Source organism: Pleurodeles waltl, chromosome 5 (assembly GCF_031143425.1).
Source record: "Pleurodeles waltl isolate 20211129_DDA chromosome 5, aPleWal1.hap1.20221129, whole genome shotgun sequence".
In the NCBI taxonomy this organism is placed as follows: domain Eukaryota; kingdom Metazoa; phylum Chordata; class Amphibia; order Caudata; family Salamandridae; genus Pleurodeles; species Pleurodeles waltl.
In genome coordinates, this window is record NC_090444.1 from 1,301,683,183 (window position 1) to 1,301,708,799 (window position 25,617).

Genomic DNA, 25,617 nt, shown 5'->3' on the forward strand with positions numbered 1-25,617 from the left:
TCTAACAATTTTGTTTTTTGCACATCTGAGTATAAAATTCATGACATCGCGCTCAGTGACCACTATCCCCAAAGTTTAAGCCTTGTACTGCCTCAAGATATAAATAAACATAAGGGTTTAGCAGAGAAGGTAGTGAATATTGAACTAGGCACAAGGAATGGTTACACTATTCGGTGGTCACAGATTGAACCTATAGGCTTTATGAAACAACTGTTGAGCAAATACACTAATGAGTTTGAAATTTGCCTTTCAGATAATACTAGATCACAGGAGTGTATTAAAGCATTCACTGCAATCACTACTGGAATCAGACAGTCTCTCACAGCAAGCACAGGTAAATCTAGATCACGGGGAGACAAAGGGTGGTTTGATATTGAATGTACACAGGCCCATAAGAGACTTAAACAGTACCTACACAGTCAAAATCCTGATAAACACAAAATTACTTCTCTCAGGAATGAGTATAAAAAGGCTATAAAAAATAGGAAACAGAACTTAAAAAATGAGGCATGGCATTCTCTTCACAACGCAAGTCTTCAGAATGACAACGTCAAATTCTGGAGGATAGTGAACTCCCCCCTCCTGTGTGATGGAACGCCACCAACTATTGAAATAGTCATCATGGAAGAGGAGTGGGTTACTTACTTTTCCAGAATATACTGCTCAAAAAACCTAGTCCTAGACTCAAACATCCATAGATCGGATTTCAGCCTATTACTCCACCATTCAGTTTAAATGAGGTCACTGATGCTATCAACTCTAGTAAGAGTGGGAAAGCACCAGGCCCAGATGGAGTCCCAACTGATATTTATAAGTCCAATGTCTCATTATGGGGCCCATTATTGACACAGATCCTACAAGCCTGTTGTGTTACAGCCTTTATTCCAACCTGGGCAGAGTCCATCATTGTCCCAATATTTAAAAAAGGAGATTGCCAAAATCCAGGATGTTATCGACCAATTTCACTGCTTGATACCCTCGCAAAGATTGTTGGATGCATTGTCCTAAATAAGTTGCGGGAATGGACGGAAGTCAATAATACTGTTTCGGACCTACAATATGGCTTAAGGGCTAGGATAGGGACTGAGGAACAGGCCCGGAATTTAGATATTATAATGGGTAATTATACGAAGGCCAAGTCAGGAGCCTTATATCTTGTATTTGTGGACCTGACTTCAGCGTTTGACTGTGTAATCCACAGCAAACATTGGTCCATCTTACTGGATATGGAGGTAGATACCACAGTAGTTCATTTCATTAGGGAATGAAGTTCTGGAGCTAAAGCTAGGGTGCGCTATGGGTCTCAGGGGGAATGTACCTCAGCCTTTCCCATAAAGCGGGGGGTACATCAAGGCTGTGTTTTAGCTCCCCTATTGTTTGCCTTATATATTAATAAAGTAGAGGATGTTCTATCTATTGCTTGTAGAGATCTCCCACAAGTTGGTTCCCGAAAGATCCCAGCACTCATGTCTGTGGACGATGCTGGTCTGATGGCACGTACACCAGTAGCTTTGCAGCGACTGTTAACAACGTTTGATAATTACATGGAAGATTTAGGTCTTAGAATTAATCATTCTAAAGCCTTTTCAATGACCTGTGGCACAAAACCTGTACAAAAATCCCAAGTCATTTTAAAAGGTGTCAAACTAGATGACACAGAAACTTTTTCACATCTAGGTATTATGTTCGATAATAAAGGTACTTGGTTGCAAGCCATCAGGTCTAGGAAATTACTATTTATGAAAACTATTATGGGTGTAAAAATGTTTTCCAAAAAGGTTGGTAGGGCTACCCCTAAAGACATGATGGCAATTTATAACGCAAAATGTGTTTCTGTTGCTTTGTATGGGGCAGGTTTCTGGGGATATAGGAAATGTAATGCCCTACAGCTAGCTGAAAACGATTTTCTAAAGTCCATCCTAAGTGTGCCAAAATCTATCTCAACCTTGGTGTGTCATACAGAATTGGGGGCAAGATACATCACAGATTTAATAAGCATGCAACCAATTTTACTTTGGCACAAAGTATGGACCTCTGATTCTACTAGGTTAAATAGGGCTATCATAGAAGACGCTCAATTATTAACGCAGCCGTTGCAAATTCCATGGCTGAATTATATAAAGAACTTTCTTACGGACCTGGGCCAACCTGAGCTATACTTCACTCCCGATAAAATGAAAACATTTTCTAGGAAAGATCTGAAAAACATCTGTCTTACCTACCTGGCTGACTCGAGGTGGGCCATTGAGTCAAAGAAATCAAGTGTAAGGAGGAATCTCCTGTTTCAGCAAGTAGATGGCATGGAACATTATCTAAAATATGTACTGAACTCGAGGCATCGATATGTCCTCACATGCCCAAGACTAGAGACATTTCATCGTCTCGTCAGTTTTCCGCTTACCAACGACTGGACCCCAGCTCTGGACAAATGCCCTTGTGATTCAGTGTCTGACCAAAGTACAATGCATATAGTTTTTTTTTTGCAAATTTTATTCTGATGTAAGGAAAGTGTTTGTGACTCCACTTTTAAATTCCATGCATTTTAAACAATGTCGCCCAGCTTTTATTTATTTGTTGTCCCTTCCATCAATCATGACTTGCAATGGATTAGCTCTATATTTATGTGCAGTAATTAAGGCCAGATCACATCATTAGGCAAATCATGGAGGTCTCTTACTTTTATATCTTTTTAGTCAGGTTAATAGTTCCTGCTTTAAATACACTGTTTTATTGATTTTATAATGTTTAATGTTTCTCAGAGGAATATCTGGACTTAGTTTCTTGCAGTGAATTTTATTATATGGTATCAATTGTTGTATGTTTTGATTTTATTTATTTATTTATTTATTTTATGTGGTTATTGATTGGTGCTATTTGTACATATTACCTGCTTTTATGATTGTGAGATACAATTGAATAAAGAATTTTGATGATGATGTTGATATACTGAGACACTTAGGTGCACACTGATATATAAATGTATACAGCTAGGTACACACTAATGCATACACTGAGATAGCGAGGAAGATATTGATGCATACACTGAGACAGATAGGTAGTCACTAATGGGTGGACTGAGACACCCAGGTTTACAGGTATGCACACACTGATACACCCAGCCGCATGCTGATGTACATACTGATCCACCCAGATCTGAATACTGTCAGACATCTTGAGAGAGATTTATACATATAGTGAGAGAGTAAAATATATATATATATATACATATATATATATATATATATATATATATATATATATATATATATATATATATATATATATATTTGGGTTGAGTGACACATCTGGGAGGAAATTAATCCATATAGTAAAGCTATGAAGAAAACAGTGATCCAGATAGTGATATGAACCAGGTATGAACACGTATAAACATTGTGACACAGGAGACACACAGTGTTTCATTGACTGACACATCTAGCAGAAAGTCTAGCATTCACTGATGCACTTATACACAAACTAAGATATTGTCTGTCAGATAAAGAAAAACCCTAATGTAGTGTACATTTGTAAATTTACTATCACATAAACTTTGTATTAGAAAATGTTGTTCTTATTCATTATTGGTTTTCAGATATTGATTTCTACCTAAGTAAGAAGATTCACAATGCCCGACAAAAGTGAAAGAAGGAAAAAAAAAGAAACAACTGTACTACCTGCTTAAAACTGACAAAAAAAAATAAGGTGGAAAATGAGAAGAAGAAGAAAAGAGGCACTGGTAAGAGTACTAAGGATTAAAAAAAATATATATATGCCTCAAAATTCAAAATGATCAAAAGACATGGAAATTTGGAATGTAGTGATAAACTGGAACAAATGGTTGTTATAAGAATTAGGAAATCCAATAAGAAGCCAGAGACTATCAGACTATCAGACAGCAACAATTTAAGGAGTTAAGAGTAAAAATGTTTAGAAACAGAGTATTTCACAATTTGTGGAAGAAGATGAAGAAGTATAAGAGGAGAAGTGCCATTATAAAACAAAAGCATCATATTGAGAACGTAATTGACAAAGCATTTGTTGTAAAGAAGAAACTATTCATTTTAATATTGAATAGAATGAAGATGCTGGATAAAACTGTCATGTCCATGAGAAAGAGGAGTGTGAGAAAGAGAATTATTAACAAAACTAATTTTTGCAAAATGTTTAAAGGTGAACGGATGCACACATCTAGTACAGAACCATTTTTTAACGAAGAAAGTTTTTTCCAGGAGAATACATTAGTACATGCAGTTGGCACAACTGGTCTTTGTTATGAAGTAATTGATGGTAATCCTGTAGAAAACGAACAAAGAGTTCCTAGGAATGCAGAAGAAATGATAGCTGAAGAACTACAGGGAAGACATAAACAGGCTCCTATTTACAAGTGTCCATCAGGAAGCATTTAATAAATTGAAAACATTCTTAAGAGGATTGTCATGGAGAAGACTTAAACAAAAAATTAAAAAGCTTCAAGAATTAGATCCTTGTAGAGTTAAAAAGTTAGAATTTACATTAACGTACAAGGGCATTCATTAGGATGTCTTTTAAAGGAAGTGTGTCAAATTACTTTTCATCACTTCAAAATGTTGGCTTCATATCTTTAAAGAATGTGAAATTTGGTAAGGAGACTGTATTATATAAGGACTCCAACTTTATGTTTAGGAGATTTGAACAGAGCTCTCTTACATGGCACTATAGCACAGGTTGAGAAAGTTACTGAAGATATCCAGTTCCATTTCTTGGGCCCGAAAGAAGAGAATAGGGAGAAAGATCAGGTATTGATTGTAGCTGTAGAGGAAATAGACACTGACATTATTACTGAAAAATGTAGAAAAGAAATAGATAAGTTCAATTCAGTGTGTCCTGAGAAACTAGAGTATGTTTGTGTTTCTTGTCAACATACTCACTACCAAAACCATTATCTAGATGTATTTTCAAAAACTTAAGAAAGAATAATGATAAGTGGCAGGAACTTGGTGCATATCTATTTGTAGAAGAATGCTTTGATTTAGCCACAAAGCAAATAATATGTAAGCATTGGTATGACATGTTCCAAGAGAAAAGAAAAGCCAGCTAGAGAAATTCATACCAAATTAAGGTTGGTGTCCATGCCAGATGAACCTAAATGTACATGAATCAATTTTAATACAAACCGTACATCCATTTCAAGCAATTGTTCAAATGGAGCCAAAAAACAGGAAAAATGCTAGCAACCCTGCAAGGGAACTTCAAAAAGGTCTAAAGGGAAGAGTAGTGCATATACCTCTAGATTAAAAAAAAAAACATGTTGATACTATGAGTGTTGAAAAAGATGTAAAAAAACACTGAATATTCTAGTAAGTGGAGTTGACATGAAAAGTAAAAAATCTTGCAAGAATTAGTAGATGTCAATAAAGTTAAAAAGCTACAATTTATTTGAAAGAAAATAACATTTTTTATACTAATGTTGGTATTACTGGAGATGTAACCTGTGTTGAAGACGAAGTACTACAATCTTGTGGACAGATTAAAAAAGTAGACAAGCAGAAGTTAGAAGAAATATATGAACACTATAGTATTCATCCACTGCATTCCAAAGATGTTGTAGGGGATTCTATTGATTTGTTTCAAATGAAACAAGCTAGAGGAGCTCCTTTGAGTGTCTGGGAAATAAGTTTAGAGGCTCGTTGCTTTTTACACCTATTTCCTACAGGAGTAGGTGGCCGTTAAGATGACCGGCCTGTACAAATACCAGCAGCTGAATGCAGGTCAATAAGACTATATTCGGAGGATCCTGGGTTTCAAAAATGTATTCCTTATGTATTCCATCTATTATTTGAGAGTCATTTGTCTGGACTCTCATATGCTGTTAACCATATTCTTAAAACTGGAGTTAATCTCCAAACTCTTTTTGCAAGATATTTTGTCGATAAGATAGAAGGAAAAGATGAAAATCTGGACTGGAACTTAATCAATTTGATGGCTTGTCAACATGGCACTAAGGAATACTGGTACTGTTGTTACGGAGAAGTTAAATATTTGCTACGTAATCTGGGTCCTCCTACTTGGTTTGTAACACTGAGTTGTGCTGCTTATGCATGGGATGATTTATTAACATTTCTAAGAGTAGCAAATTCTAGCATAAAGGATATCCATTTGAAGACAGCAAGAGAACTTTGCTTTGTGGATCCTGCTAATGTTTATAGATATTTCAATCACAAGTTTCAAGCTATGCCTCCATGGAGCAAGTGGAGTTACCAATAGACTCTGCACTCCACAACGTAGCAGAGGTTTTTTCTGTTTTCCCCCCATTGGCGCATGCTTACTTTCATTTTGCGTGTGCAAGAAGTGAGACGAGAGACTTCTGGTCTCCCGCGAGCACAATAAAGATTTTTTACCCACTCACAAGAATTAACATTGTGCCAGAGACTTCTGGCAGGTCTTTTGTGATATAGGCAAGCACGACTGAGCGCGATCAACTGCTGCTGCAACCAGGTGAAGCTGAAGCAGTTAAAATCTACAACTTTGAGTGAAAAATCTTTTCTAATTAACAGTTCGCGTAGATATTGTTGTGCGAGGAGTACTTTTTTTCCCAACAACAGAAAGTGCCCCAGAGACTCCAACTTCCTGTTCCTGTCCAGCAGGATACTCTCACTGCTTTGTCCATATCCTGTTCACTTTCTACTCAGATTTTGAGCTGAAAGGATCACTTTCATGTCTCCTTGATATATCATTGGATTTAAGGTCTTTGCTGTATTTGTGATTTTACAATTAAGTTTAAAATACTTGTATAAGAGTGTTGTACAACTTGTTTGTTTGATGTAGGGAATGCACCAGGATTTATCTGTACTTTTATTGGATCTTTTAAATTATTAAGGTGGGTGGCCTGCGTTTGGAGCCTATTTATAATTTTACTTGTAATTTTTGTTCCACAAAGGAAAATGTTTCACAGTTCACTACATTTTCTCCATGTTTTGATTTCTAAGTGTACAATATTCATTCACTTCATTATGTTAATGTTAAGTGGCCTACCCTGCTAATGGAATAAGCCTTCCAGCAGTAGGCCTTGTTTGTTGTGTCTGTAGAACTGAAAACCAATGGGTGGTATTGGATTAAAGGTAACAAAACATTTTTTGACGGTATTTCACATTATATTTCTGTAAATAGTGTATGGTAGGATTATAGTTCTTGATACCTTTGAATGATGTCTGCTGTTGTAAACTTTTTAGCCCCTTTAATTTTAGTCTCTGGAATTACTTACTTAATACTGTTTTTGTCTCCTTTACCAATGCCTTCTTTGTCTGACTAGTGCATGAGAGTGTTTGTCATAGGCCACCATTTGTCTTTGTTCTCCATGCCATGTGATCAGGGGCCCTTTTTGTATAGTCAATTACATTCCCATACGTATATGTGTTTTTTGTTTTCTATTCATCCTCACTTGTTTTGGTGGACATTCCTCCTTTCTGGTTGTTGTTTTACCATGTGGGTGGTGGCCATTTTGTGTAGGCAGCCAATGTGCTTTAGGCCTGCTTGTGTTCTTTTTTTTGTTGTGGTGGCCATGCCACCTTGCTGGTTGTTGTTTGAATATGTGGCTGGCAGCCACATTGTGTAGGCAGCCAGTGAGCTTTAGGCCTGCACGTTTTCTTCTTTGTTGTTGTGGCTATACCTCCTTGCTGATTGTTGTTTGACTATGTGGCTGGTGACTATTTTGTGTGTTATTCAGGCTAGTAGGTCAATGCGTATTACTGAATGTACTGTGTGAACATTTTTAAAAAAAAATGTTGTATTATATTCTTTTTTTGCATTGTTCACTTCCACCACTCCTTGCCTCTCAAATCCCTGTGGTTTTTCATGGCAGTCCCTTCCCCTAGAACATCAGCAATTGAAGTCTATTCAAAAAAAATATTTTCTTTTTTCTTAATTTGTTTCACAACTTAATTTAATTTAATTTTATAATAACACTCTAATAATAATATTTAAACATTTTAAACATTTGTCATTTTTTTCTTGGTTTTAGATTTTTTTTTTTATAAATGAAATTGTTTTTTTCCCCCATTTTCTCTGTTAGCCCCATGTCTGCCATAGGTGTACAGTTACCAAGGATTATTATTCTATTTGTCACCAGCACCTTTCTAAGTGCCACATGCCAACTTGATGCAGACAGATGAAGCTAACAGTTACAATCTGCATGTTGCAGTTGTTGCTCTTTCTTATCCTTCATGACTGTACATGATAATGAAAGTTAATGTTGGTGTGATTTTACAAATGAATACACTGTATTTCATAATTATTTCTAAGTTTAGTTAAGTAACCATTAAATTATGTTTCAACTGATAATGCAACTTCAACAATTCCACATTTCCCTGATCCTTCTTGTATGTTTGCTTTAGGTGGACGAAGAGAAAGAGACATCACCCACTGTACTTCCAGACAGAAGGCCTTTGCACGACGTGACGCATGACCACACTCACGACCACAAGGACATCTCTTCAGCTTGTGAAGCTAAGTGCTACTTCCAAATGACAACCTGAAGATGGCCCCAAAGAAAGCTGATACCAACAAAGCGGCCAGTGATAAGAAGGAGCTTCCCACCACTGGTATGTTGACCAAGACCTTTTTTGGGCAAAAACATGTGCCTGCTGCACCAGCCTCTGGGAAGCAAGCTGGGAGCCGCACTTCAACATCAGCAGCCTCATTCCAAACTAGGCCCAAGCCTATGTCTGGCACAGAGGCAGCCTTTGTAGTCACAGGAACACCAACAAGCAGTGATGTTGAATTGGACTTATCTCTTTCTCAAAGTAGTACCCAATCGTTGCCGGAAACTCAGGCCAGTGGACAACAACAGCTGCAGCCAGCAATAGCAGTTTCTCCCGATGTTGGAGCTCATCAGGATATTGAGCTTAATGTAGAAGACGACGAAGAAGCCCCTCTTTCATAAGATCCACTGTCTTCCAGATCTCTGTCATCTTCTTCTTCAAGCCCACCTTCTAATGATCAAGACTCCACTTGGATGCCACCTCAGTCTGAGACACACCTTGAGAGGCAAGGAGTGAAAAGAAAGGTTCCTGAAAGCCTTATGTAGAAAGATAAATATTTTATTACACGATTACTTAAAATCATTACAAAAATTACACAAAAGTACGACAAGTTATATACCTTATAAAACTTCTTTCACATTTCAACATTGAAAATAAATACTTTATATGAATAATTGGCAAGTAAAAAAATCAAAAATATTAGGTGCAGAAGACTAAAATACAGACATTAAGGGCCAGATGTAGGAAACGTTTTGCATGGCGCAAACTGCGAAATTCACAGTTTGCGCCATGCAAAACGTGCCTCGCGATGCACATTCCCATTTTACGAGTCGGAACTGACTCGCAAAATGAGAATGAGACTCGCAAATAGGAAGGGGTATTCCCCTTCCTATTTGCGATTCGCACCGCAATGCAGAATTGCTTTGTGACCGCAAACGCGGTCGCAAACCAATTCGCAGTTAGCATCCATGTGAAGTGGGTGCTAACTCATTTGCAAAATATTTTTTCAGAGCAGGCAGTGGTCCTATGGTTTCCAAATGGTTTCATTTTCCCGAGTGTATTGCAACTCGTTTTCCTGTAAAGAAAACGGGCTGCAATACAAAAAAAAAACTGCTTTACTAAAAAAACAGTCACAGACATGGTGGTCTGCTGTCTCCAGCAGGCCACCATTCCTGTGAGTGCAGGGAATCGCAAGGGGGTCGTAAATTGCGACCCACCTCATTAATATTAATGAGGTGGGTCTTTGCGACCCCCTTGCGATTCGCAGATAGTGTCAGGGACACCATCCTGCATATGGGATTGCGACTCGCAAATTGCGACTCGCAAACCAGTACTTACCTACATCTGGCCCATAATGCTGAACTTGGGCCACTCTGAGATCCAAGATGTCTGCCAAATGTTAATCAGGGGCTTGTGATATAATGTCTGGTGTGTTTGTGGGGAGTGCCCAGACTCTTCCCAAGAACTTTGTCAATCTTGCCGCCAACTATGAGCACTTGCCTTTCAGGCATGCTTCCACTGCAGGGCTGCAGCTACGGATGTAGGGGACGCCATATTGGATGAAGCCAGAATACTGTAAGCGGCAGTAGCAATTCACATATGCACACAATAGAATCTGCACTGCCTGTCCTAGGCTTCAAAACGCCTCCGACTATATCCATATGTTTTTAATGGAATAAGTCCCAGATGGGCTCTCATTAGCTCCTGTTTAAGGACCACATTAAATGGCAGCGAACAATACATAGGCATGATCCCTGGTTCGTAGAGTGTGGCTGCCCAGCCACCATGGGCAAGTTTCTTAATTTTCTTGCAGTCCTGCTCCCTTATGATTCACCTGCTTGTTCAATAATCTATAGATCATTGGACCTGGGAGACCACTCACCTAGATTGCCATAGCCTCGAGAGTGTCCAGAGCTTGACAAAAAAAGTCCAATTGAATTGTGTTTTTTTTATTATTTCCCAAATTTGATTTTTTAGTGTACCTTCTTTTGCTTGCTTGGTTTTGGCGCAGTATATTAAGAAATTGGCTTTCAATGCCTAGTGAATGTTGTGACATCAGGCCAAACTCCTGGTGAATTTGAGCATGTGCTGTGCAATCAGGTCGAGTGAATACTATGCGGTAACAGACTGATGGAGCCCTGTCCAGCCAACTTGCCAATTTCTGTATATATATAATAGAGCAATGTATTAAGGTTGGAAGTTATAGATGAAGGAGAGGAGGATGACGAGTCTGATGATGAGCCAGTCATCATGGATGTTAGCCCAGCTGCAGTGGAGTCAAGCATTACCTCATCTTCTCAACCTGCTCCGAGTGATGTGGCACAGATACCACCACTTTCACCAGCTTCCATATTTACAAGGCCCTGGGTGTGACCTTCATTCACAACCACCTCAGTAGAAGAAGGCACTGCAGAGAGGCAAACATCATCAAAACAGCATCCACCTATTGCCACTTCTTCAGACATTGACAGTGGCCCCAGTATTAGAAAGTTGACCTCCCAGTTTGGGACTTCTTTATGTTTAGTGAAAAGGAGCCAAACATTGCCATATGCTCCATTTGCAAAGCAAGTATAAGTCCGGTAAGCTTGGTACAAACTATTGAACCGGAGGCCAAACAACCCATTTGAGAAAACACCATGCAATCCACTGAGAGGCACACTTTAGCAGTCAAAAGTCTGCAAGTTGTATTAGTGAAGGTGTTTAAAGCAGGTAATCTGATCCGATCATGGTGGAAGGTGAAGGTGAAGAAGAGGGTCACATTTTCAATACACAAGTCAGTCCTGTCCCCCACAGTGCAGTAGTATCTTCGCTCACATCAGCAACATCGTAACGGCACAGGAAGACTCATAGTCAGGCCTTAAGGGTGTGCGAACTTTATGGTTGCACAAGACCCACAAATGATGGGGGCCCAAAAATGTTTCTGAAAATTTCACAGAAATTTACCATCAATGTCAGAGTACTTGACCCTCAGCGTAAGTGCTCTCGTCGGCCAGCACTCTCATCTGAAGAAGAGCTATGAGCAGTCAGCTATGGAGGCAGCAAAAGAACAATGGAGCATGGAGGCGGACGGTGTGTGTGTGTGCCTCAGATGCTCTTTAAACCTACATGTCCAACAGAAAGCGGGAGGCTTTTCATGGTTTCTGTAAACACGTGTATGTCACTGCTATCTCCGAGTTTGCAGAACAGTAGCAGGTAACAAAAGAGGACAGTGCCTCAGTGGTTTACTGTCAGAGTCCAGAACTGGCTGACTAGCTTGACACTGATATCAGTTGAACATAAAGTTGGACAAACTCTCTGCTACAGTGAATTAATGAAAGAATTTACAGGACAGAAAGCAAAGAAAGTTCCCCTTTTGAGAAGAAATAGCATTATATATATTATTCTATTACAGGTGCACTTGTATAGTTAAGTTTTACTTGTTGTAATTGTTAACAATTTACTAAAATAAAAGGATTAGCAATGAAAATCACTTTGACTTGTGTTGTGGGGGCTCGTACAGTACAGTCGGCACAGGGCCGAAATATCCATTTAATGTGAGTGGTTGTTCATTGAAGAGGAAAAAGTGTCTGCCCCAACTCTTTGTCCAAAGGTGAAAAGCAGATAAGCTTGTATACCCTTGCCTTGACCAAATGCATGAACTGGAACACCCTCACCAGGCAGGGAGATCCCTCCACCCACCATCCCCTTAGCTAAAGAAAATGGGGGAATTAGATAATTGGAAACAAATAGCAGGATTTGGTGACAGGTAACCTGCTCCTGGGTTGCTGTAGGCCATAAAGGGGCATGTGGGCTGCTATCTGACATTGCACCCTCTGCCTAGTTGAAGACAAGGTACACTGATGGAAGGTTGGTGACCCTGTACTCGCTCCTCCATGTCCTTCACAATGCTGTAGGCCATGGAGAAGCAGGTGATCTGTCAATGGTCACTTTTCATTTGTCTTTTGCAACTGTTTTAAACTGGAGACAGGGCAGAGGTATCTGTGAAAAGTGATCCTTTTCTGCTGGTGACTGATGTGTGAGTCTCCTATCACTGGTCTCCTGTCACCTAGCCATATTCCTGGTTCCCAACTGAAAAGAGATCACAGAGGAGAATGACACGTGACCCTCTACTAGGCTTCCATGACCTACAAACTGCTGTGGGGTGGAGAAGTAATTTACTTCATGGTTAGGTGGCATTTTGGGCATACACTGCATTCGCACTTGTACAAAGCTGAGGTACAATCTTCTAATTCCCCTGTATCGTGGTTAAGATTAGGACTTCTGTTAAATTACGCCTGTGTAACTTATGTAATTTTGCATTATGCTTGAAATTCGAAATTTCCAAAATCATGCAATTAAGCCGCTTCACATAATTACAGGCTATTGCGGTAAACATTTACCACTAACACACAGGAACGAGAGAATGAGAGTGGTTGTTGTTCAAGGTGCCTTTCTTTAAACGCACCCTCAGGCCAAAATCGACACAAAGATGTATTTCATGCTGAAATATGGCACAAAATGACACATTTTCATTTCATGTAATAATGCGTAATTTCTCATCATTGATTCGAAGTTTCACATAATTACATGAAAGAAAATAATGCGAGGTTAGCACACCCATAGTTTAGATTAAACCACTTTACCTGTAGCATTTATCTCTTAAATCTCTTCAATGTTCATGAATATCAGGAGAGGTTTATAACATAGTTGAGCACATGGATTGGGATGTTAGAGAATCGCAGACTCATTTTTTATTCTTAGCTTTGTGGGGTTTACAGCCATCGGCCAAAAGGGTATGCAAATGGTACATAGAGCAATGAGGTGCACAAGTGTTGCAGAGTGGACAGACCACTCAGAAGGGCAACCACAGCAAGGTAAATTGTGTGGTCCGACTGCTTTGGCGGCAGTCTGACCACCACATTATGACCGTGGTGGTTGCACCATGGTTGGACTGCCAGCACCACCAGTTTTCCTCCACAGGAGGGACTGGCGGTGCTAGCTGTCATAATCCACCAGGGCAGCGCTACAAGCAGTGCCGCCCTGGGGACTGAGACCTCCCTCACCGCCAGCTTTCACATGGCTGTAGCACTGCCATGTAAAGGCTTACAGAGACAGGGTGCAGGGAGCCCTGCACTGCCCAAGCACTTGGCATGGGCAGTGCAGGGGCCCCCTTGTGCACCCTGCGCAGTGCAGCATTGCTACCGGCTCAAGTATGAGCCGGAGTCAATGTTGTAGGCTGCTTTGGGGCCCGCAGGAAGGATGGAGTTTGGTGGACGGTCTTTTCTGTCTGCCAAACTCATAATGACCCCCACAATGTCATAGGCCAGCAACTACATCAGCATACACCTACACAACCATCATTTACCAACATATCCACCATCAAACATCAAACCACACTGGTGGTAAATGCTGCTTACTGCCACACTGATGGCTGCCAACTTACCACCGCGGCGGCGGATATTCGTTCACCATATTATGACACACACACACACACCAATCCGACAGAATTCAGCCACATACACAAATCCACCAGACTAAAGGTCAGTGATAAACTGGCGGTATCAAAACCCACACCGTTACACCAACAGAACAACACCCACCACATTATGACCCACGAATCACCATGGCGGATGTTCAACAGCGGTAAACCATTGCCGCGCTCACAGTGGACACCCACAGACAAAACAACACCACATTCGACAATTTAAACAACACACACCTGACACCCATACACACACCACACCCACATACCCACACCACTATAAAACACACACACACATTACCCACAACCCTTTACAAATATAAATTATTGCCACCAGAGAGACATCAAGACCACTGAGTCAACTAGAGCCACACACCACTCACACCCATACACCACTCACGCACTACACATCATACACCCAACACATTACCCAACACACCCTCACCAACACACCTCACATAACACCCATGGCACCACAAAGACACCCTTGTTCACAGAGGAGAAGCTAAGGGTCATGGTGGAGGAAATTGTCAGGGTAGAGCCACAGCTATTTGGAGCACAGGTGCAGTAAATATCTATAGCTAGGAAGATGGAGCTATGGCGGAGAATCGTGGACAGGGTAAATGCTGTGGGACAGCACCCCAGAACAAGGGATGACATCAGTAAGAGGTGGAACGACCTACAGGGGAAGATACGTTCTATAGCACCAAGATACCAGCTCGCTATACAGAGGACTGGTGGTGGACCCCATCTCCTCTCCCACAACTCACAGCATGGGTGGAGCAATTCCTGGCAATAGTGCATCCTGAGGGACTCACTAGAGTTGCTGGAGGACTGGACTCTGGTAAGTCAACTCTCTACTATTATCACCCCCTATCTGCATGTTATCACAAACCCTCAGCCTCGCTCCGAGATCCTGGGAGCCTACCAACAGTCCCAGGACGCGATGGGCCAGATCCTGGACAACTTGCAGGATAACAGGCGGCTGCAGGAGGGACAGTACCAGGGGATCAGTGAGGACTTGTAGGCCGTCAACAACACCCTGATCTCCATAGAAGGGGTGCTGGCAGACATGGCCAATATAATGATGCCCAGGAGGCCCACCACAGGACTCACAGGTCACCAGCACCCCCGCGCAGAAGGAGAACCACCACGCAAATGTCCCCTGCGATCCAGAAGAAGCCAGAGACACTTGTCAAGACCCCCACCAGGAAATGAGACTCTCCTGATTGTCACCCTTGTGTCCCACACAGTCACCCTGTCCACCTTCAACTGCCAGTGCTCCCCTTCCTATGTCCCCATGGACAATGCACCTGTGCTACAAACAGACTGGAACAATACCCAGGACTTTCCTCCATCATCACCCCATACCATTGCACTGTCCCCCTATATGTTAGCACTTCAATAAACACACTTTGACCAATATCGATTTTGAGTATGTCATGTATTTCAAATATGTATTGTTTGAAACAGGTACAACCATTGCAAATGAACTGTACATAAAATGAACATAGTTTCAATGACCAGTAGTTGGCTGTAGTGATCACACCAGGAGTATATTTCATTTCAGCAACATCTGCAAAATGAATAGCCAGAGGGAACAGTAACCGGGCATTGAATTGGGAATTACCAGCATGCCAATGCCACACAGAATACAACCAAAGTCATTGAATTGTAAAGTTACACTGTCTTACCTGTCTGTTATTGGAAGTACTGATGGATCACAGATGTTCTGTTGTCCTCATTTTCATCCTCTGCCTCCTCATCCTCACTGTCCACAGGGTCCACTGCTGCCATAGGGGCATTTCCAGTCCCCTCCTGCAGCTGAAAAGGTACATGGCGTCTGAGGGCCAGGTTGTGCAACATGCAGCATGCCACTACTATCTTGCAGACCTTCTTGGGTGAGTAGCACAGGGATCTCCCTGAGAGATGGAGACACCGAAACCTAGTCTTCAGGAGCCCAAAGGTTCTCTCAATTATCCTTCTGGTTCACCCATGTGCCTCATTATAATGTTCTTCTGTCCTTGCCCTGGCATTTCTCACAGGGGTCAGCAGCCCTTCCCACCCCAAAGTCCCTAAAAGGCTTTTCCTTTCCACCCCCTATCTGCCCCCCATCCTGCATGTATGGGCAGAACCCAGCAAAGCATCTCAGCCACACAGTCCACAGGCCCACTTCCATCCGCACCTACTTGTGGTGAAAGGATTCCAGGTCAAAAATACTGAAGGGGAAGGCTCCTTCACCAGTCAGCAGAAAGGGGAAGGAGCTTGCACCAGCAAGCAAGAAGGGGAAGGAGCTTGCACCAGCTAGCAGAAAGGGGAAGGAGCCTGCACCAACAAGCAAGAAGGGGACGGAGCGGTTGTGCAGCTATATGTATGTGCAGGGGGTGAGCAGGAGCCTCCCACTACCACCACCACCACCACTATGGTGCAGCCATCGCAGGGTGCAGGGGCTGAGCAGGAGCCTCCCACTACCACCACCACAGTGCAGCCATTGCAGGGTTCAGGGGCTGAACAGGAGCCTCCCACTACCACCACCACCACCATGTTGCAGCCATCGCAGGGTGCAGGTGCTGAGCAGGACCCTCCCACTACCACCACCATCACCACAGTACAGCCATCGCAGGGGCAGGTGCTGAGTGGCATGTCCCCTCCAGAACCAGTGGGGAAGACACCCACCCGAGAGACTGTGGCCTTGTACTCCCCAGGACCAAGCACAGGGCATGTTGCCCCCTCCAGAACCAGTGGGGTATTCACCCATCCGAGAGACAGTGGCCTTGCACTCCCCAGGACCAAGCACAGGGCATGTTGCCCCCTCCAGAACCAGTGGGGAAGACACCCACCTGAGAGACCGTGGCCTTGCACTCCCCAGGAACCAGTGGTCTTGTCTCCACATCCGGCTGAGGGCCCCCCCCGAAGTGCCTGCCTATTTGCCAACTGATGCCCCTGCAGTGTTCTCTCCGTATTGCTGCAGGTAACGAGCAGGGCCTTGGACTTTGCCCTGTGGCTGTGTGGCCCACATGAACTGAGGACTGGGCAGTGTCACTTTTTTGTACATTTGTACATATCTGTTGCATTGGCAACATTATTTTTAATATTTTGTTGATCTTATTACAATCCCTTTAGTCAATTCCTGTTGTCCTTGCATTATTCAGCTGATTTGGGGTGATTAACCTTTTTTCTTGTGCAGCTAGTTGTGTGTATGTTGTGTGTGGGGGGGTGTATGGTGCATGTGTGTGTCACTGTCATTTTCCTCCCCCCCTACCTTGTGTGCTAGGCAGCTGTACTCACCGTCGTCGTCTTCGCCTGTGTTGGTGTTCGGGGTGGAGCATGACATAGAATATCATCTGGAAAACTTGCAGTTCTGGTTCCATGGCGGCGTGGTTCTTCCCTTTGTCTCCAATGGTGAGTCCTTTCACTTCTGAGCTCTGTTTCCGCCATGCTTTTGATGACGTTGGTACTGCCCGGAAAAGGTGGCAGATTGTCTTGTCATAATAGGGTGGGCAAAACTTTGACTTACGCCTGACTGTAGGTGGCTACCGCCATGGTGCCTGTTGTTTCTGCTCTGGTGGTCGGTGTAGTACATTGGCTGTCTTTCGGATATCTTTCCACCATGGTCATAATTTGGCGGTAGTTACTGCCAGCCTATTGGCGGTATTACCGCCACTTTATCACCGACTGCCAGGGTAGTAATGAGGACCAATGTGTCTACCCACCCACAGCATACAACCAAAGAACTATTATTAGAAGCCAACACTCCCACTGCCATATATTCACACACCAACCTCATCTCAATAGACCCACCATTTTATGACAACTCATCCACCATCATACTCAATACACTTGCCATCATGCTACAATACCCCTACATCATATTTCAACTATGACTGGGTGAAATTTTCATTATGCTGGAGTAGTCAGAGTAATTTCAGTAATTGTGCATTACTCTTTTAAATTACTGAAATTACACAATTACGCCAGATTGAGTAATTTGAGGCAAAAACCCTATCACAGGAGCACAGGTTCAACAAACTAAGAGAGAGCTAGTGTCTGCTTGCTACAGCAGTTTGTGTCCTGTTGAATTTAGTGTTATTTTCTCAGTGCAAGATGCACCCTTCGGCCAGTTTTGTATGCAAAGGTGCATTTTGCACTCAGAAAATACTGCAAAATCCTGAATTACACTTCTAGTGTGCACACACATATAGCCACTCAATTAACATTATACTCCAACACACCAACAATCATATATCCACATAGCCAACAGCATAAGTCCACATACTAACATCATATGCTGAAATACTCACAAATATACGGCTACACACAATATATGACAGCCAGACTCATCAATGTAAGTCTGCACAAGCAGCTGTACATGTCCACACAACCCCAATAAGACAACCACACTAATTTGCCTGCCAACACACCTACCATCATACATCCAAAAACCTACCTTCATACATGCACACATCCAGCATCATACACCCAGCATCATAGGCGAGCATATGGACCATCATGCACCCACATCATACATCCTTCTTACAAAATTATCAGCATAATAAATGAGTCTCCGAAAGATATGTCAAATTATGCTTTTTCACGTAACAATTTGGATGGGAGATAAAGGTATCTTTTACGACAGGACTGTAAAACGAGGTGAAGTTTATTACACAATTTAATTCAACAAAAACCTAAGAAATTTTCTAAAGAAATTAAAGTGTAAAGGTGTTAAGGTCGGCAAATACGTTTACAATGACTTCAAAAGAAAAACTAAAGATATCAAAAGATAACGTTTTTGCTATTATATTTGCTCAAATTAACCTTGCAATATTTTGTCACAGACTCGGTCAGCCAGGCATTTGCGTCACTTTATGGGCAGTTGTGTAAATATCTGGTTTACTTATATCGCGTAAAAACTATATAATGCTGTCATAAAAAAGTTAAGGTGCTATCTTCACCTCAAGTCCCAACCTCACTGTATTAAATGAACTCTAAGTCCTACACCATACAATTAGTATTTGGTATACATCACACACCTTTTCAAAGAAAAAAAAATACACAGTATGGAATAAAACTTTATTAAGTTCATCATATGCCAACAAGCCCACATCATATATTCCTTCAGTCAATCAACATCATATGATGATACCCGCAATCATATAAGTACCAACCCATCATATATGACTGCAGAAGCACCATTATATATGCACAAACACACCACATCACACAATCAGACAAACATGCCCAGCAAAAATACGCATCACTTTGCAAGCTTACTCATGTAATAACAGAGGTGGTTCAGCCACCATCATATGCCCACACAGACTTTATTATAAACAAGACCACCAGCATCATACATCTAAGCACACATCATCGTACAGGTCCACATTTACCAACATATACCCGCATCACTACCATTATGCACCAACATGCCATTATGAAATGTGTTTTATTATGCCATTCCCCGCTTAGAACTAATACAATTTGTCACTGAGCTGACAAATTACATGTATATGTGGTGCAACGGTTTTTGAGTTATGCTTATTTATGGCAAATGGCACCCTGCTAAGCTTAGCTATTAATGAAGGCCAGTATAAGTAATAACGTGCGCAGTTGTTTGTTGGCCTATCACCAGATCACTCAGAATCAGCCTCTACATGTTGCTTATTTCTCTTTACTTCTCTGTGTTTCGTCTTACTATGCAAAGCGTTGTACTTCACAAGTGGTTTCATTCGTGCTAACATAAATACATTGTAATTACTTGAGTTATTCTACTTAAATACCAGCGATCTCTTGGATCACATTTTCCAAGATTGCCATAAATGCCGCTGTAGCACTCTATTGTGAACGTTGTCTACCTAAAATGAGAACATCATAGACTCATTTTCTTTCTTTTCATACTGCATATGGCACCGTAGGTTTGCAAAGAGTTTGATAAACCGTACTGGCTCACTGTCTCAGGTCTCAACCCACTACAAGTCGCTGATGAAAACACATTTAAAGAATTGGTCTAGTCCTGAAAATGCTAAACTCAGCCAGAAAACAGATGGGTGAAACAGTTTAAGTAAGTATAGATTATAGTTGTGAATAGAGAAACTTGAGAGTTTAAAACGTTTTGAAGTATAAATAATGAAAACCATAAAACTATTTGTATTTTCATTTTTATTTGAAATTTCTTGAAAGACATTTTCGGAAGAGAAGGCCAATCCCAGTACATGTTTAGTGCCAAATAAAATAATTTAGTGCTTAATCAGGGCTATAGATTACTTTGTTGTAAAAGAACAAAAGAGCCAATCTTCAAACTTTTCTTTCCACAGTTTAGACACCACATTCATACATAGTTATTTGTCAGTGCTGGAAATCGGTTTAGTAGGTAGGTACCTACAGCTAGTAATAAGAGCACCACAATCACAAATCAGGTACAGTAACATTCTCAATAAATTAATCCTTGCTCAATGCTTGGTAGCTTGACTGATGAGCAGTTAGGCTTAATCTAACAAGACAATAAATAAGTAAGACACTACGCAGAATAAAAATCTAACACCACTTTAAAATGATTGAGCATATTCCTTTCTTCACAATGCCACTAAAATGACAAACATCTAGTGTAGGAAACCAGAGATATGATTTTTTAAAGATTAAATGTAAAAATGTGCTTTCTAGCGCCAAAATGTGAAAATCGTCAACTGAGGCTATTTGGTCGCACCTGACCGAGTCAAAGTCAAAGTTTGAAGGCCGACCGTGATGGAGCACGGCTAAACTGAGTGGTAGGCCTCAATCAAAATTTTACCTTTGCATTTAGTTAGTATTTTGTTTGTTTTTCTCTCGTCTGCGAGCGAGGTTCCTCGGAAGGCTGCATTGTCAGTTGTTGTTATTGGCTTGGTTCAGCACAAGGCCTCAGTGAACACCTGGAGGTCTTGGTTCTCGCCGTGCACAGGCACAGCTCCAGAGCTTTTAGTGGGGGGGGGTGAAACTGAATTTCAGGTCAAGTCTCTGTTCGACATCGCTGGCTTGACTCTCGATGATGGGTCAGTTGAGTTATAAAGATTTTTCACAAAAATTCTCCAAATCTTCCAGAAGGTCTTTTTTTGGGTCTTGAGGGGTCAACAACACCAGCTAAGGTTCCAGAGTCTCTGAGTTGCTTCTTCGAGAGTCGGAACTACAATTCCCACAATGCACATGGTCAAATCCTTGAATGTCCACTGGTCAGCTGGGCTCTTTCAGGAGAGTTGATGCAGGTGACTCTTGGTAGCTCCTTTTTACCTGTTCCTTACAGAGAATCCACTCCTGAATCTTTTAGAAGCCAGAGTGTGCAGCAGGTGCAGTCCTTCAGAGTGCAGTCTTTCTGGGTGCCGGCCAGGGTTTCAGCAGGGCAGTCCTTCTTCTTGTTTCCAGGCAGGGATCTGAGTTGTTGGGCAGCTCTCCCATATTTATGAAGGAATCTGGGCTAGAAAGCAGGGGGTCTGACCACTGTGATACAGGGTGCCAACCTCTGTGATGACAACTTTCTCAGACATGTGGCATGCTTTTGCACCAGAAAGCACTATTTCTCAAAAATGTACAATGGAGAATATCTCTCCTGGAGGTTCAGATCTGCCTAACCCCACCCACAGGTGTAAAAACCTTTCCCTACACTCCCCTTCCAGCCTCTCTCCTAATCTAATTACAGGGGCAACCATCTGGCTGGGGGTGCAGGAAATGGGGGATGTTTGGTTTCTGTCACAACTGTCTTTCTCCCTTTGAGACCAGTTTGGCCACCCAGCCTTCTTCCTGCTCTGGTATCTGCTGTTGCAGTTCTCCTCCCAGCAGATGGTTCCTTTATCACAGCCCAGACCACTTCACACCTCATCAAGGCAACTTGACCAGCCTGTCAAAAGTTGACCAATCAGGAGAGGCTGCTATAGGACTAACTATTTAATGTCAGAAAAGAGTTCTAAAACTCTTTTCCTGTAAAAGTTATGATCAATCTAACATTGGCAAGCTATTGGATTTATCCCAGCTATTATTTTGACACTTTTAATTGAATTTGTAGGTCACTCCTATCAAAAGATAAACTATAATAGTTTTAAATAAGGTTTTCCCATGTTAGCCTATGGAGCTAATGTATTACGATGGGGAAAACAAAATTGGCATATAAAACATCTTTTATCACATCCCTGTTTATAATTACAAGGCACCCTACTCTTGGGGCAGCTAGGGCAAACATTAGGGGTTACGTATATGTAAAAATAAAGTAGTTTGAGACTTTGGAAAACTTTTAATTCCAAAGTCGAATTTGGGCTTCATTATGTGTTAGAAGCAGTCTGTAAGACAGGGTTGCCATTAAAATGACAGCAGACACCACAGCAGTGGACACATAAATGCCGTAAGTGCACTGGGTTCCCTAAACCTACATGCCCTAACAAATAGTAGGGACTTACAAGTTGGTTGTCAGAGCCAATTATAATTATATCTAATTACCATATACCTTTTACACAGAGCACTGGCCCTGGTTAGCAGAGCCCAGGGCAAAGTCGGAGTCAGTAATTACCAGTATCAGTAAACAAATGGGGGTGATCAGGGAAAAACGGATGACTTTTTCAGTCAGTGTTTCCATACCTTTAGCACACAAATCAAAAATTGTTAAGTGATTATGTTTGCAATTTTATTCTGCCAACATATCATGTAATGCAAACTAGAGCACAGGTCTTATATTGTCCCAGTTTGCCCATAATTCTCTAAATCTTTCTGATAGATCATTTTTAGTTAGGAGTGATAGCTTTCATTCCTTTAGCAACGTTGACGTTGAGTAGCAACTTGATTAATTATATATAGTGCCTAAAAGGGATCCATCACTTTTGAAGATCTTTCACTGGTCTGACTTAAGGTTTCTTTCCAACAAGTTTATATTATTAGTGTATATTCTTTGAATGCTGTCCAGATAAACTGGGAACATTCTTGAGTTCATTTCTTTGATTTGATTTGCATGTATGACATTGTGGCTGAGGATGTTGTCCTTATGGACATTGTGTTGCAGGTGGTTAGCACATTTCTATTTGTTCTCTCTACCATACCTATGATTTTCTAAAGTTAGAAGTGGCTATACAAAGGAGCATATTTAAGAGCCCGTAGCGCCACATTAGTGCCACCATAGCGTTTTTTTTTTTAAGCTAAGGGGCAGCTAAAGTGGCATTTTCCTCATGCCATATTTACAAGCAGGGCACCACTTTGTAAACCCATGCGCCACATTATGCCTGTTCCAGGCATAATGTATGCAAAGGGGGCTTTCCCCCTTTAGGAGGGCCCCAAGAAATGGTGCTAGAAAATCTAAGAGATTTCTTTGCGCCATATTTTCGGCACTTTTAACACCTATTCAGAGCATGCTTTAAAAGGGGGCATACCCTTATCTATAATGGGCCCCTAAGTACTCTTCAGGAGTAGCACCAAAATGTTGGTGCTACTCCTGCAGAGTACATCAATACCATAAAAAAATGACCCTTTTGCCCCCCTACCCTGCGCCATAGTGAGCCGAATTTTAAATATGACACACATGTTGGTGGTAGGAAGGGCGCTAAAAGGCTCAAGGAAAGTGGCGCTGCACTAGGCACAACACCACTTTTCTTAAATCTGCCCCAAAGTCTATTCTTATCATCTCTCTGCTAGTGTGTTTATAAAATGAGTTCGATTAGTTTTGTTAAGGAAGCTGTGACAAAGTGTGGAAAGCATCTTGACACTGTATTAGGTCACTTGGTTAAATACTTCAGTGAGAGATAAATCTTTATCTAAAAAGATTAAACTACATTTTGATCGATTTTCTTTCTGAAGTGGAGATGTTTTTAAATGAAACCAAATGAGATTAGGCTGCACCAACATATGTACCTCAACCATAATCTTGAATAACATGAATTCACCCTAGCTAAACTCATCGATAGAAGAGCTAGCACTACATTTTCTATTACTGGAATTTGAGTGCTATGTTTACGAAATCGGGAATACAGTGAGTCTGGTGATGGCATTTCTTACAGGTAGATAAGGGTAATAAAGATACATTGGAGACATTCTGAAGGGAGATACAAGGATACCACAAATGCAAAAGCAGAAAAATGAGACAATGAATAGGCTGATAAACAATACAGTATCAACTAAAGTTGAAAATTGTAGCCATTTCCTGAATCACCAGTGTTGCATGAATTTCACAGGCCCACTGTCAAGAAACGTAGCAAATCACTGTGATTTTAAAATCTAAACACCGATTCACCTCTGAAAATCTCAAAAAATCGCACAGTGGCAAAACTTGCAAGTTGAGTATTACTGCATGCTGGAGGGTTCAAACGAAAACAGAAAGGAACGTACTGAATGAAATGCATTGCGATTTTATCAAAACTTGCTAAAGAGGTCAGTGACACCTCACAATGAGCGGTAAGTGCAGAAAAAAGTTCTCTGAAGAAGAATTAACATTTTTATTGAGCAGCCAAAAACATTAAACAAAAAGCTATTTGGCAAAAACATATGGAAGGACGTTGAGAGTACCAAAAAGTATTCTATAGGCCAGAGCACAGAAAAAGTAATACCTGGGCGGTCACATACTAGAAGGTGCAACAGCTTCAGGAGAGGTGGTGGGACATGAAGGCCCATATTTATACGTTTTGGGGCAAACCTGCGCTAACACAGGTTTGCGCCAAAAAGTATAGCGCAGGCTAGCTCCATTCCTAGATGCCAGCCGGGTGCCATATTTATGGACTGGCACTACCCAGCGCTAAGGCCCTGTTAGTGTCCTTGGAATGGATCCTAACAGGGCCAGGGAGGCATAGGGGGAATTCTAGCTTGTGCGCCAAATTATGACGCTACACTATTTAGAGGCAATAAAATTGCCTCTAGGCAGTGTAGCGCCATTTTCTGGCACCCAAGCCCCATAGACATGGCTCCTGCTAGGAGCCATGCCCACCACCCCAATGCCCATGCCCAAGGGACAAATGTGGGCAGCGCCATGCAGGGGGCCCCAAGTCAGGGTACCCGAGTGGCGTTGGACAACAAAAATACTCACCCGGACTTACCTTCGTATGGGTCCCCTGAGGACAGGGAAGGTCCCCTAACGCCTGCCCATACCCAGCCATTAAATAATGGCGCTAAGCATGCTTAACGCCATTATTTAAGGCCCTCCTCCTCCCGTGCGTGATTTTTGCACGAGAGGATAAATAAGACACTAGGGCTTTTAAGGCATTTTTTTCCCGGGAACGCCTACCTTGCATCTCATTGACGCAAAGTAGTTTTCCACAGCCAAAAAATGATGTTAACTCTAATTTTTGGCGCTAGACATGTCTAGCGCCAAAATATAAATATGGAGTTAAGTTTGCGCCAGATTTGTGTAAAAAAAATGACGCAAATCAGGAGCAAACAGAGTATAAATATGCCCCAAAGTGTCTGACCATATCGAAAATCTCCGCTAACATCCTCGAGAACAGTGGGAAAGGCAGAGGCCTTCTGAGCATGTCGCCCACAGAGAACCTAGTGCTTGGTGCAGGCATACCAGAGGCAGTGCATCAGTTACCTGGTATTGATCCATCTACAGTAAAAGTCCTAGAGGGAAACCCGGACTTTGAAATGAGTGTGCTGTATGTAAAATGAATACATATCCAACTGCATACAATCGACGCCCACAATTTGCAT